Source organism: Microtus oregoni, unplaced genomic scaffold (assembly GCF_018167655.1).
Source record: "Microtus oregoni isolate MIOR12 unplaced genomic scaffold, Mior012 000002F_ref0000024, whole genome shotgun sequence".
NCBI classification, from domain to species: Eukaryota; Metazoa; Chordata; class Mammalia; order Rodentia; family Cricetidae; genus Microtus; species Microtus oregoni.
The window spans coordinates 35,981,667-35,992,321 of record NW_024543061.1 but is presented as its reverse complement, the minus strand read 5'-3'; positions in this window follow the sequence as shown (position 1 = coordinate 35,992,321).

Sequence of the window (10,655 nt, the reverse complement as noted above, 5' to 3'; positions counted from 1 at the left end):
GATTCCTTCTTCCCAGATGACCCTACTTTGTGTTAACTTGACAAAAAACTAGCCAGCACAGTGGCTGAAGAACAAAGTGGACTTTTTGATTTGCTGATCAGGTAAAGTTCCTGGTGGGAATCAAGAACCCAGTGCCTAGAGCATACATAGGAAAAGCAGCTGCTCCCCTTAGCATGGACTCCAAGAGCGCTACCTTTTCAACATTTTCAAGGGGATTCATCTGATGATGACAATATTGTATGACAGTGAAGATAGAATTCAGAAGCAGCATGTAAGTGAACCTGGGCAGCAAAACAGGACCACTGATGTCATCCCCCAACATAGTCCATGCTGGACCTCAGCCACCCGTGCTATAGTCCCAAGTGTAACCTAGTCCGGTAGAACTGGGTTTACAGCTATAAGGAATCAAAAAAAAAAAGCACCCGAGACTGGATCCTGAGGCATCCTTGTATCTCTGCATGCTTCTGCACCGGGAGAGAAGGAGGGTAACAGGCGGTTTGTGACTATTGAAATTCTTACTTGTGACTTAGGGAATTCTGCGGTCGAAAATGGTTTTTAATAGTAACTTCAGGAGCTGGGGCGATACCTTCCATGCCTAGCATGTTTGCCTTCCAAGCGTGAGAATCTGAATTTGATGCCCCAGAACCCACCTAAAAACAGTCCGGCATGGTAGCAAGTGCTTGCCATATTAGTAGTGTGACTTGCTGGCCAGCCAACCTAGCCTACTTGGCAAAGCTCTCAGCCAATGAGAGACTCTGTCCCAATTAAAGGTGGACCGTGACTAAAGAATGGTCACGTGCACTTGCACACAGGAACACACACACCAAAGAAGAAGTGGTTTGAGGGAAAACCTTGCCGCGTTGAGAACAAATGCATCCCTGACACAGGTAACACGATGGGTAGATTTCATAGTACTGTGAGCAAATGACGCCCGACACAGAAGAAATCATACCGAGTGGTACCTTTTATGAAAAGCAAGCATTCTCCGCCCTGGCATTCTTAGTGACTTCTGTTTCTGATGCTGTATATTGTGGGATAGTCTCCTGCATACCAAGCCTCACCCGGTGCCACCCACTCCCCATTGTTGCAGCCAACAGTATCTCCAAATATTGCCAGATGCCTGGGAGCGACTGAAGAAATCAGACAAAATTGAATCTCCTGATGTAGAAGACAGTGGAGGGAGAACCATGAAGTGGCATCAGGAAGGGGACTCAGGGGGAGTTCTGGGGTGCTGGTAACAATTCTTTATCATGGTGCTACCTAATTTTGTGTATTCACTTTGTTAGATATTCACTGAGTCAAACCTTACGTGTTTTTCTTCATAGATCCCCTTTATATATAAACTTATAACTTTTTATTTCCCTCAAGGTGAAATAACCAAACTCCTCCCTAACAATGCATGTCATGTTTCCCTTCCGAGGGCTACGGATACTATCAAATGTATAAAAACAATTTTATGGAAACTTAGAGAACAGTGATGTGGGGGAGAAGAAAGTGGCTCAAGAGGGCAGGGGTGGGTATTCTGCGAAAAGCGCATGGTTAGCAGGCTTTGAAATAGCCCCAAGGTCTCCAGTTTCACAAAATAGCCCTCGTCCTTGATCTGCAGCCATCTTTTGCCTCTGTCTCTCTTTTCTCCAGTGTAGCTGCGGCTGTTTCTTTGTGTTCCAGCTCACTTGTGTCGGGGGGGGGGGGGTGGGAGAGAAACTTGTGACCCTCCTGCTCCATAACCACACTCAGCCGTCGTACCTAAAATTTAGGAAAAAATGAACAGAGAAAAGAAACTTAAACAGTTAATGGGACAAAGAGTTTGGAGGGGGGGGGTGCAATGTTCACAACAGCCCAGCATTTTCCAGAATTCTCTATTTCCTAGTTTGTGTTGCTACTTTAGAAGTTTAGGTGAGATTCCACAAAAACTATAGTGCAGACAACTTTGCAGCTCTTAGCTCGCTGTCAGAGACAGAAGGCTGATGGAAAATCCAAGCGAGTCCTATAGCGTCCGAGGCCACCGTGTCCTTTAGCCACCCCTCTGCTTGGCACATAGCCGCCAAGGTGGGGCTTCACCCAGCTTTACAGATTGCATTGTTGGGATTATCATGAAAGGGTTCCGCTGGCCACATTTCCCTTCCTTGTTATGATAACTGTCAAGTTCTCCGCTGATAGTGTCCTACTGGTTTCCACAGTGAGTCACTGCCGTGGGAGGAAAAAAGATCTTTGAAATGTCTGCACCCTGTAACTCTGTCACGGCCCCAAATCCCATTAGAATGATCTCCGAAGGCCGTGTCAGGTCCTTTCCTTGTGAAGGAATCTGACTTTATCTCATATTGTTTTAAATAAATAGGCTTGTGGCAGGAGTTGGAGATATTTCTGTCCTTTCGGTATTATATTAATAATGTGGCCATTCTGTCTCAGCCTATCTGACACCCAAGCCAGTCTGTCACTACAGCTCTGCTGGGATATGGTGCTTGCTTTGTATTTTTAATTCTCTAATTTGTTCCACATTCCCACACTTGATGTCCATCCATTTAAACACTAAACTCTGTAACTCGGTGCCTGATTTAAGATGTCACTCAAATCAAAGACACCATGCATCTTGATTTCCTTCCTCATTGTTGAGACCAAATACCTGACCAGAAGCAACTGAAGAGCGGAAGAACTCATGTCCACTCCAGTCCAACGGTTCCAGTCCCCTTTAGAGGGGGAACACGACAACAGGGAGATGAGGCAGCACAGACAGGAGCTGTGTCATGAGTCCTCTGAGCTCTTGTGATTTCCCCTTAGACTTTAGCTGTGTTTCAAGAAAACAGGCACCACAGGGCCACCGTGTCCCTGCTCTGAGTTTGCTCAGATCTTTTGTTCACTCGGGGCACAAAACTTTAGGGACACAGAAGATACAAAATCATGGAACTAGCTACAATACAACATGGGAGCAGGATCTTGTCTCAAAGTTTCTTTCTTTTTTTTTTTTTTTTTTTTTAAATTTATTTATTTATTAAGGATTTCTGCCTCGTCCCCACAACCGCTTCCCATTTCCCTCCCCCTCCCCCGATCAATTCCCCCTCCCTCATCTGCTCGAAGAGCAATCAGGGTTCCCTGACCTGTGGGAAGCCCAAGGACTGCCCACCTCTATCCAGGTCTCGTAAGGTGAGCATCCAAACTGCCTAGGCTCCCACAAAGCCAGTACGTGCAGTAGGATCAAAAACCCACTGCAATTGTTCTTGAATTCTCAGTATTCCTCATTGTCCGCTATGTTCAGCTAGTCCGGATTTATCCCATGTTTTTTCAGGCCTAGGCCAGCTGGCCATGGTGAGATCCCAATAGAACATCCCCATTGTCTTAGTGTGTGGGTGCACCCCTCGTGGTCCTGAGTTCCTTGCTCGTGCTCCGTCTCCTTCTGCTCCTGATTTGGACCTTGAGATTTCTGTCCGTTAAAGACAAAAGGTGACGTTTCTCGACTTGGCACAGAACTGTCGCCTATGGACATTAGAAGGGTGGTACAGAAAGTGTACCCAGATGCCTCCCTTCTTTGGATCAAATGAAGTATTGAAGGGCTTGGGTTGTAGTTCACTTTCAGACCTTGCCAAGCATGCACGGGACCCTGGGTTCTGGCCTTGTACCAAAAAGAAAAAGAAAAATAGAAAGGCAGGGAGCAAGGGAAGGAGGGAGGATAGAGGGAAGGAAAAGAAAGAAAGAAGTTGTCGTAAGAGAATAACAAAGATTTCATCTTCTTATGTGAATGTGCTGTCTACAGCCAGAGGGTCAAATCTGTCCACATTCGTTTATGTAGTGCTCTGTGGTGGCTTTTAAGATTCAGTATTGAGTAGGAATGACAGAGACTGAAGGAGCACACATTTACTATGCAATCGTCACACACACACGCACACACAGACACACACACACACACACCACCACCACCACCACCACCACACCACACCACACACCACAGAGGAAGAGAGAGGGATCTTGCTAACCCTTTTCAATGACGAAAATGGTTCACTGTGCCTAGAGATTGTATAAAGTTTTAACTGTCTGAACCATATTGTCCTCATATTTAGTGTCTCCTTATAAAGGAGAACCTCCCTCCCCCCGAGAGAGTCCTCCTTATCCAGTTCTTCCTATGTGGGACTGTATGGGACTCAGTCACAAAAGCACATCACACACAGCTGTGAGGGCTTGGGTTCGGAGCCCCTGTACCCACGTAAAGCTGGGTGCTGTAGTGCATCCCTGAAATTCCAGCACTGAAGAGGCAGGGACTAAATTAATGAGCTCTTGATTCAGTGAGGAAAAAAGCTGTCTCTAAACAAGCAAACAAGGTGGAAAGTGATTGACAGAGGACAGTGGGTGATGTTGTTTCATGGTCTGGGTCCTGGAAACCGAGCTGAGGAAAGGGCCCAACGTGGACCCCTGGCTCCACACACATGCACATGCACCCACAAATACATGCGTGGACATACACACGTCTTCATGTCATAGATCTTTGGTAGCATGGAGGGTTTTTTTGATATCTTTTTTTTTAAAAAAAATTGTTTTTATTGAGCTATATCCCGGCCCCCCAATATCAGCTGAAAATGTTATAGACGAAAATCCATCTCATGCCCCTAAACTCTCAAACACCAGTGTGTGCTCAGAACACCTACTGTCACTCGGCGGCTGCTCAATGATGAAGGCTCGTTTAACTGAGTGCTTCTTAATATTGCATCATCATAAAGTTAAAGCCTCATAACTGGAATCATCATAAGCTACAGTCTCCATTTGTCTTACAAAATGCCTTTGCCCAAGACCCTGAGAGAGTCAGACATGTACTAAGAATGGATTGTATGGGCACATGCATCTGAAAAGTCCTCTAGCCCATTGTAGTGAGAAATGGCCCATGGCTTAGACAAGATGCTGGAGCTATCCATCTCTACACCACTGCCTATGCTTCCCTTTCCCCGAGTGATGCTGACTGGGCAGGAAGTGAGAGGGCAATGAACTTCCTCCTCTCATAAATGGTCTTGAGTTTTCTGCACCCTAGCCACTAGTTTCTAAAGTGCCAAAAACACCTTCAGAGAATGAGAACACAGGGATTCCAGAGTGCAGGCTCACTGAGTCAACTCTCCGTGTCCTTTATGCCTAGTCATAAGTGTACTCATAGCGAATGCACATGGTTATCACACAGAAAAAGGCTCTAGATCAGTGATTCTCAACCTGTGGGTCGAGACCCCTTTGGCCAACCTCTATCTCAAAAAATATTCACATTACAATTCATAACAATAGCAAAATTACAGTAATGAAGCAGCAACAAAAATAATTTTACTCCCCGGCCATTTTGTCTACTTCCCATAGCCAAGAGGAGAACTATATGTTTTTCCTTTGGTTCACCTTCTTACTTAGCTTCTTTGGGATGACCAATTGTAGACTCCGTGACCCTTGTTTATGGCTAGAAACCAATTATGAGTGAGTACATCCCATATTCATCTTTTTGGGTCTGGGTTACCTCACTCAGGATAGTGTTTTCTATTTCCATCCATTTGCATGCAAAATTTGAGAAGTCATTGTTTTTTACCGCAGCGTAGTACTCTAGATCTTGGGGGTGGGGTGGGATGGTGGTAAGGGGAGATGGGGAGAGTAAAGGGAGAAGGGGAGAATGGGGGGAACTTGGGGAAAAAGGAGGATTGGGATAAAGGAAGGTTGGATAGGGGAGCACGGAAGCACAATTCTTAGTTAAGGGAGCCACCTTAGAGTTGGCAAGAGACTTGAACCTAGAGTGGCTCCCAGATGCCCAAGCCAAGGTCCCCAGTTAGTTCCTTGGGCAGCTGAGGATAGGGAACCTGAAATGACCCTATCCTATAGCAATACTGACGAATATCTTGCATATCATCACAGAACCTTCATCTGGTGATGGATGGAGATAGAGACAGAGACCCACACTGGAGCACTGGACTGAGCTCCCAAGGTCCCAATGAGGAGCAGAAGGAGGGAGAACATGAGCAAAGAAGTCGGGACCACAAGGGGTGCACCCACCCACTGAGACAGTGGAGCTGATCTATTGGGAGCTCACCAAGGCCAGCTGGACTGTGACTGAAAAGCATGGGATAAAACTGGACTCTCTGAGCATGGCGAACAATGAGGGCTGATGAGAAGCTAAGGACAATGGCATGGGGTTTTGAACCTACGTAATGTGCTGGCTTTGTGGGAGCCTAGCCAGTTTGGATGTTCACCTTCCTAGAAATGGATGGAGAGGGGAGGACCTAGGACTTACCACAGGGCAGGGAACCCTGACTGCTCTTTGGACTGGAGAGGGATGGGGAGAGGAGTGGGGGGAGGGGGAGAAGGGTGGGAGGAGGGGGAGAAGGGTGGGAGGAGGGGGAGGGAAATGGGAGGCTGGGAGGAGGTGGAAACTTGTTTTTTTTTCTCCTTTTCTCAATAAAAAAATGGAAAAAATAATAATTTTATGTCTGGGGGTCACCACAACATGAGGAACTGTATTAAAGGGTCTCAGAAGTCGGAAGGTTGAGAAGCAGTGCTCGTGATAATTAGCGTGGGGTGTGTAAAGATTTCAGACCTGGGTGCGGGTCAAGACCATGGTGGTTCTTTGCAAACACCTTTAAAATCCTGCCTACCTCTTACTCCTTGCCATAAGCGATTGTCACCCACACACAAGCCGCTCCCAAGCACCGTCTTATCGCGATAGCGCTGTGGCGGTTCTAAAGTCCACTCTGGCACCAGGTAGTCTCCTCCAATGCTCCCTCCGGGTTGGCAAAAGACCCTCATCTTACTATCTTACCAGGACAGTTAAACACAAATATCCGGATACTCCTCTCAATTATTTGAACAAAATTTTCTTTGGGAACTGGTGACTACTGTGTCGCAAAGGTGTGTTATAATCTGTTAGCAAAAGCATTGGGAATGCCTGGGGGTCAGCCACTTTCCCAGCCTTGGGTCATCTCACCCTACACATGACTGTTGTGTACCCTGGTCTATGGTGAATGGGTGTACCAATTAATTCACTAATCAGAGAAGAAGAAAGAGCTGTCCTTTATTTTTTGGCCTGGCCATGAGACCCATGATAAAGTAGAAACTTCCTCCAAACTAGGCAGGACTGATGGAGATCATTTTCTCAACCCTGGGGACAGTTGGGGAGGGCAGCATACAAAGTAGCTTAGAATTTTGCATGTGTGGCAGTGGCTTTGGGCCAAACTGTCGCACTTTCTGCAGACTCAGCCCCATCCACAGACATTTTCTGGCCCAAAGTTCCTTGCTCAGATGTTTGCCGCCACTCTGACTACATTTGTCCCAAACATGCCTCTCTGTGGGTTGAAGAAAATACGTGATCTTTGCGAAGAAAAGAGGGCTTTGTTTGGCAAGGTGGTTCACATCTCTGCTTCTCAGCATTGTGAAGGCTCTGTTTGCATCTTTCAGAGACGTCTTTTTTTGCCCGTGAAAACCAAAACACTTCCGGTGAGGTGGGTAAAGTGGTGGTGAGCTTTAAATGAAACATACTGTGACCTTTAGAGCCTGGCTGGCCCTCTTTCTTTACCCAGCGCAGTGGCAGAGTGACTGAGCCATGCTTGTCCCCATCTGTTCTGCAGCTGCCGAGCCACAGAAAGGGGCAGGGTCTTTTCTAGCGTCAGGGTTGCACCAGGCCTGGGTTGCTCATACACTGCCTTTGGCGCTCGTTTCTGTAAGCACTCAGGCTATTTTCAAGTAAGCCCCTGAGATATTTTTTCCTTCCAAAGAAAAACATTCTCTGCATTCCCATCTTCATTTGGGCATAAAGATGGGAGAGTTCTCTTTGTCTCTCAGCCTAGGTTTTTTTTTTTTTCAGCTTAACAAATGTCTGCTGAATTTCTACCACATGACAGGCAGTACACTGTGGGCTATAGGAGGACCGAAGTCAGAGCTGCCATCATCCTCACCTTCAAAGAAGCTATGTCGCATCAAAGGGGATCCTTACAGGCTAATAAAATAGGTACATGTAAAATCTAAGTGCTGAAGTGCCATAGAAGATAGGATAATAATTTCATTGTGGTGGCAAGGAAAGTTTCTTTTTCAGTGTGTATGCAAATTAAGGTTTTAGGAGATAAAAGATTGCCAAAAATTCAATAATAGAAATGTTATAACTTATATACCTATATTAAGAACTGTTTGTTGGTATTGCATATATGGATTATGTGACAGGCATTCTGCTGAAAGACTTGCAATACCTCATTTATTTCTTACAATCATATGTATGTGTGTGTGTGTATACATATTTATTTATATGAGTGAGGTATCTATGTTCATGTAAGTTGTGTACACACACATGCGAAAGCCAGAGGTCAGAATTGGGTGTCTTTCTTATTTCTTTGAGATGAGGTCTTTCCCTGAGTCTGGAGTCACCCTTTCTGCTAGGCTGGCTGACCAGCAAGCTCCAGAAATCCTCGTTGCCTGCCATTCCCCAGGGCTTAGATGACTGGTGTGTGCCCCCATGCCTGATGGTACATAGATACAAACTTTGGCCCTCATGCTTATACAGTCAGCGCTGTACAACTAAGTCATCTCCCAAGCCCCCAAAAACACATTTTTAATTTTTGCTACACATAGGTTTTGATAATTAGCTTAGAAATTTTTTTATTTAGGAAAAAAAGTATCAATATGATTAAAATGTTAATACCACTCAGAGGGTGTATGCCAGGAATGTAAGTTGGCACGGCAGAGGGATGGCAGATACCTGTGCATATCACTACCATGTTCACAACAGCAAGATCAGAAGTGAGCCTGGGTACACAACAATGGGTGGATGGGTAAAGAAAACAGCATCTGTATACAATGAAGACTTACTCAGCTTTATAAAAAGTAATTAAATCCTTTTAAGAAAAATGTATGGAAATGGACACCATCCATCATGCTAAGTGAAACAGATGGACTAAAAAGATAGATATGAATCTTCTCTCATACTCAGAGCTGATATTTACACTACACAATACATGCGTGCGTGCACGTGTATAACATGACGACAGAAGGGAAGCCGTCTGGGAGGAATCAGAGGAAGGTAACTAGGAGGCAAGGACAATTAAATAATGAAAAATAATAACGGCATCTAAGGGCTGAGGTCGTGGAGCTCAGTGGCAGGGCACTTGCTTCCCATGCATGAGACCCTGAATAAAATATGCAGTACTGCCCAAATTTAAAAATGAGAAGAAATCCATTATTTGTGTACTAACTAAAAACGATAATAAAACCTACAACAATAAATAAAAATACAATAAAGTATCGGTAAGACCCAGTGTTTGGAAGAACGGATTTTGAAGCAGCAAAGCAGACATCACTTTGAGAGGCATGCCTGGCTTCAGTCCCTTATCTTTATTATGGCTTTCTTTTCTTTTTCCAGTGTGCATGTGAACATTCACATGTGTGTGCACCTGTATATGGTGGACGGAAGACAACCTCAATGGTCATTCCCAGGCACTGCCCACCTTGTTATTTTGTGACAAGGTCTCTTACTGATCTGAAACTCATCAAGCAAGCAAGCCATTGAGCCCCAGGAACCTGCCAGTCACTACCTCCCAAACACTGGGATCATACACGTTTCATCACTCCTGGCTTCTTAGATGTGGGTTCTGGAGTTCTAGCTCAAGTCCTCCATGCAAGGCAAGCACTTTGCCAAGTGAGCTAGCTCATCATACTCCACTGTCATGGTTAGTTCTTTGTTCTGCAGGGCTATTAGTGTTCAACTATGGTGGCTAGTTTTTATGTCAGCTTGACACAGACTAGAATCATCCTGAAAGGGAGAACTTTAATTGAGAAAATGCCTCCATGGGGCTGTAGGCAAGTCTATAGGGCATTTTCTTGATTGATGTAGGAAGGCCCAGTGCACTATGTACAGTGCAGACCCTGGGCAGATGGTCCTGGGGGCTATAAGAAACCAGAACGAGCAATCTGCAAAGAGCAAGCCCATAAGCAGCACTCCTCCATGGCTTCCACATGAGCTCCTGCCTCGTGGTTTCTACCCTGTCTGAGTTCCTGCCCTGTCGTCCCTCCGTGATGGACTGTGATGGGGGACTGTAAACAGAAATAAACCCTCTCTCCTCCCCAAGTTGTTTTGGTTGGGTCACGGTATTTCTGTCATAGCAACAGGAACACTAAGGCAACAGCTAAGCCTCAGATCGATAGTTTCAAGAATCTTGAAGACGTGAGCATTCACGAGGTACAACCTTGGTGACTCCTTGCCCTCAACATGACTCATGATTCCGTGCTCCCCCAGGAAGTGTGCCGCTGAGGCAGAAAACCAGTCCCTTTGGAAGCCTGTGGTTTAGGTATTAATTGAAGTTCTCTGATGGGAGCTCTCATCGCAGGCTCCAGACTCTTCCGGCAATGAAATTACCTGAACAGTTAACATTTTTCAGAGTTCACCTTCTGTTTTAAAGGAGGGGAAGAGCATTGTTTTGGCAATACAGTTGTCTATTAGTGTGCACATCGAGATAATAAACCCAGTGGGGGCGGGAGGAGGGAGCAAGAGCTGTTCAAATAATAGGATACAGAAAACAGCTCCCAGACAAGTGAGTTTTCAGGTTCCCTGATTTGTTTAGTGAGAAATGGCCCTCCAATTTATTATGATTTGAAAGGGCAATGAATTCCTTATTCAGAATTAATATAAAAGTGACTGAAATGCATCTTGCTTGTCTCTAAACTTATAA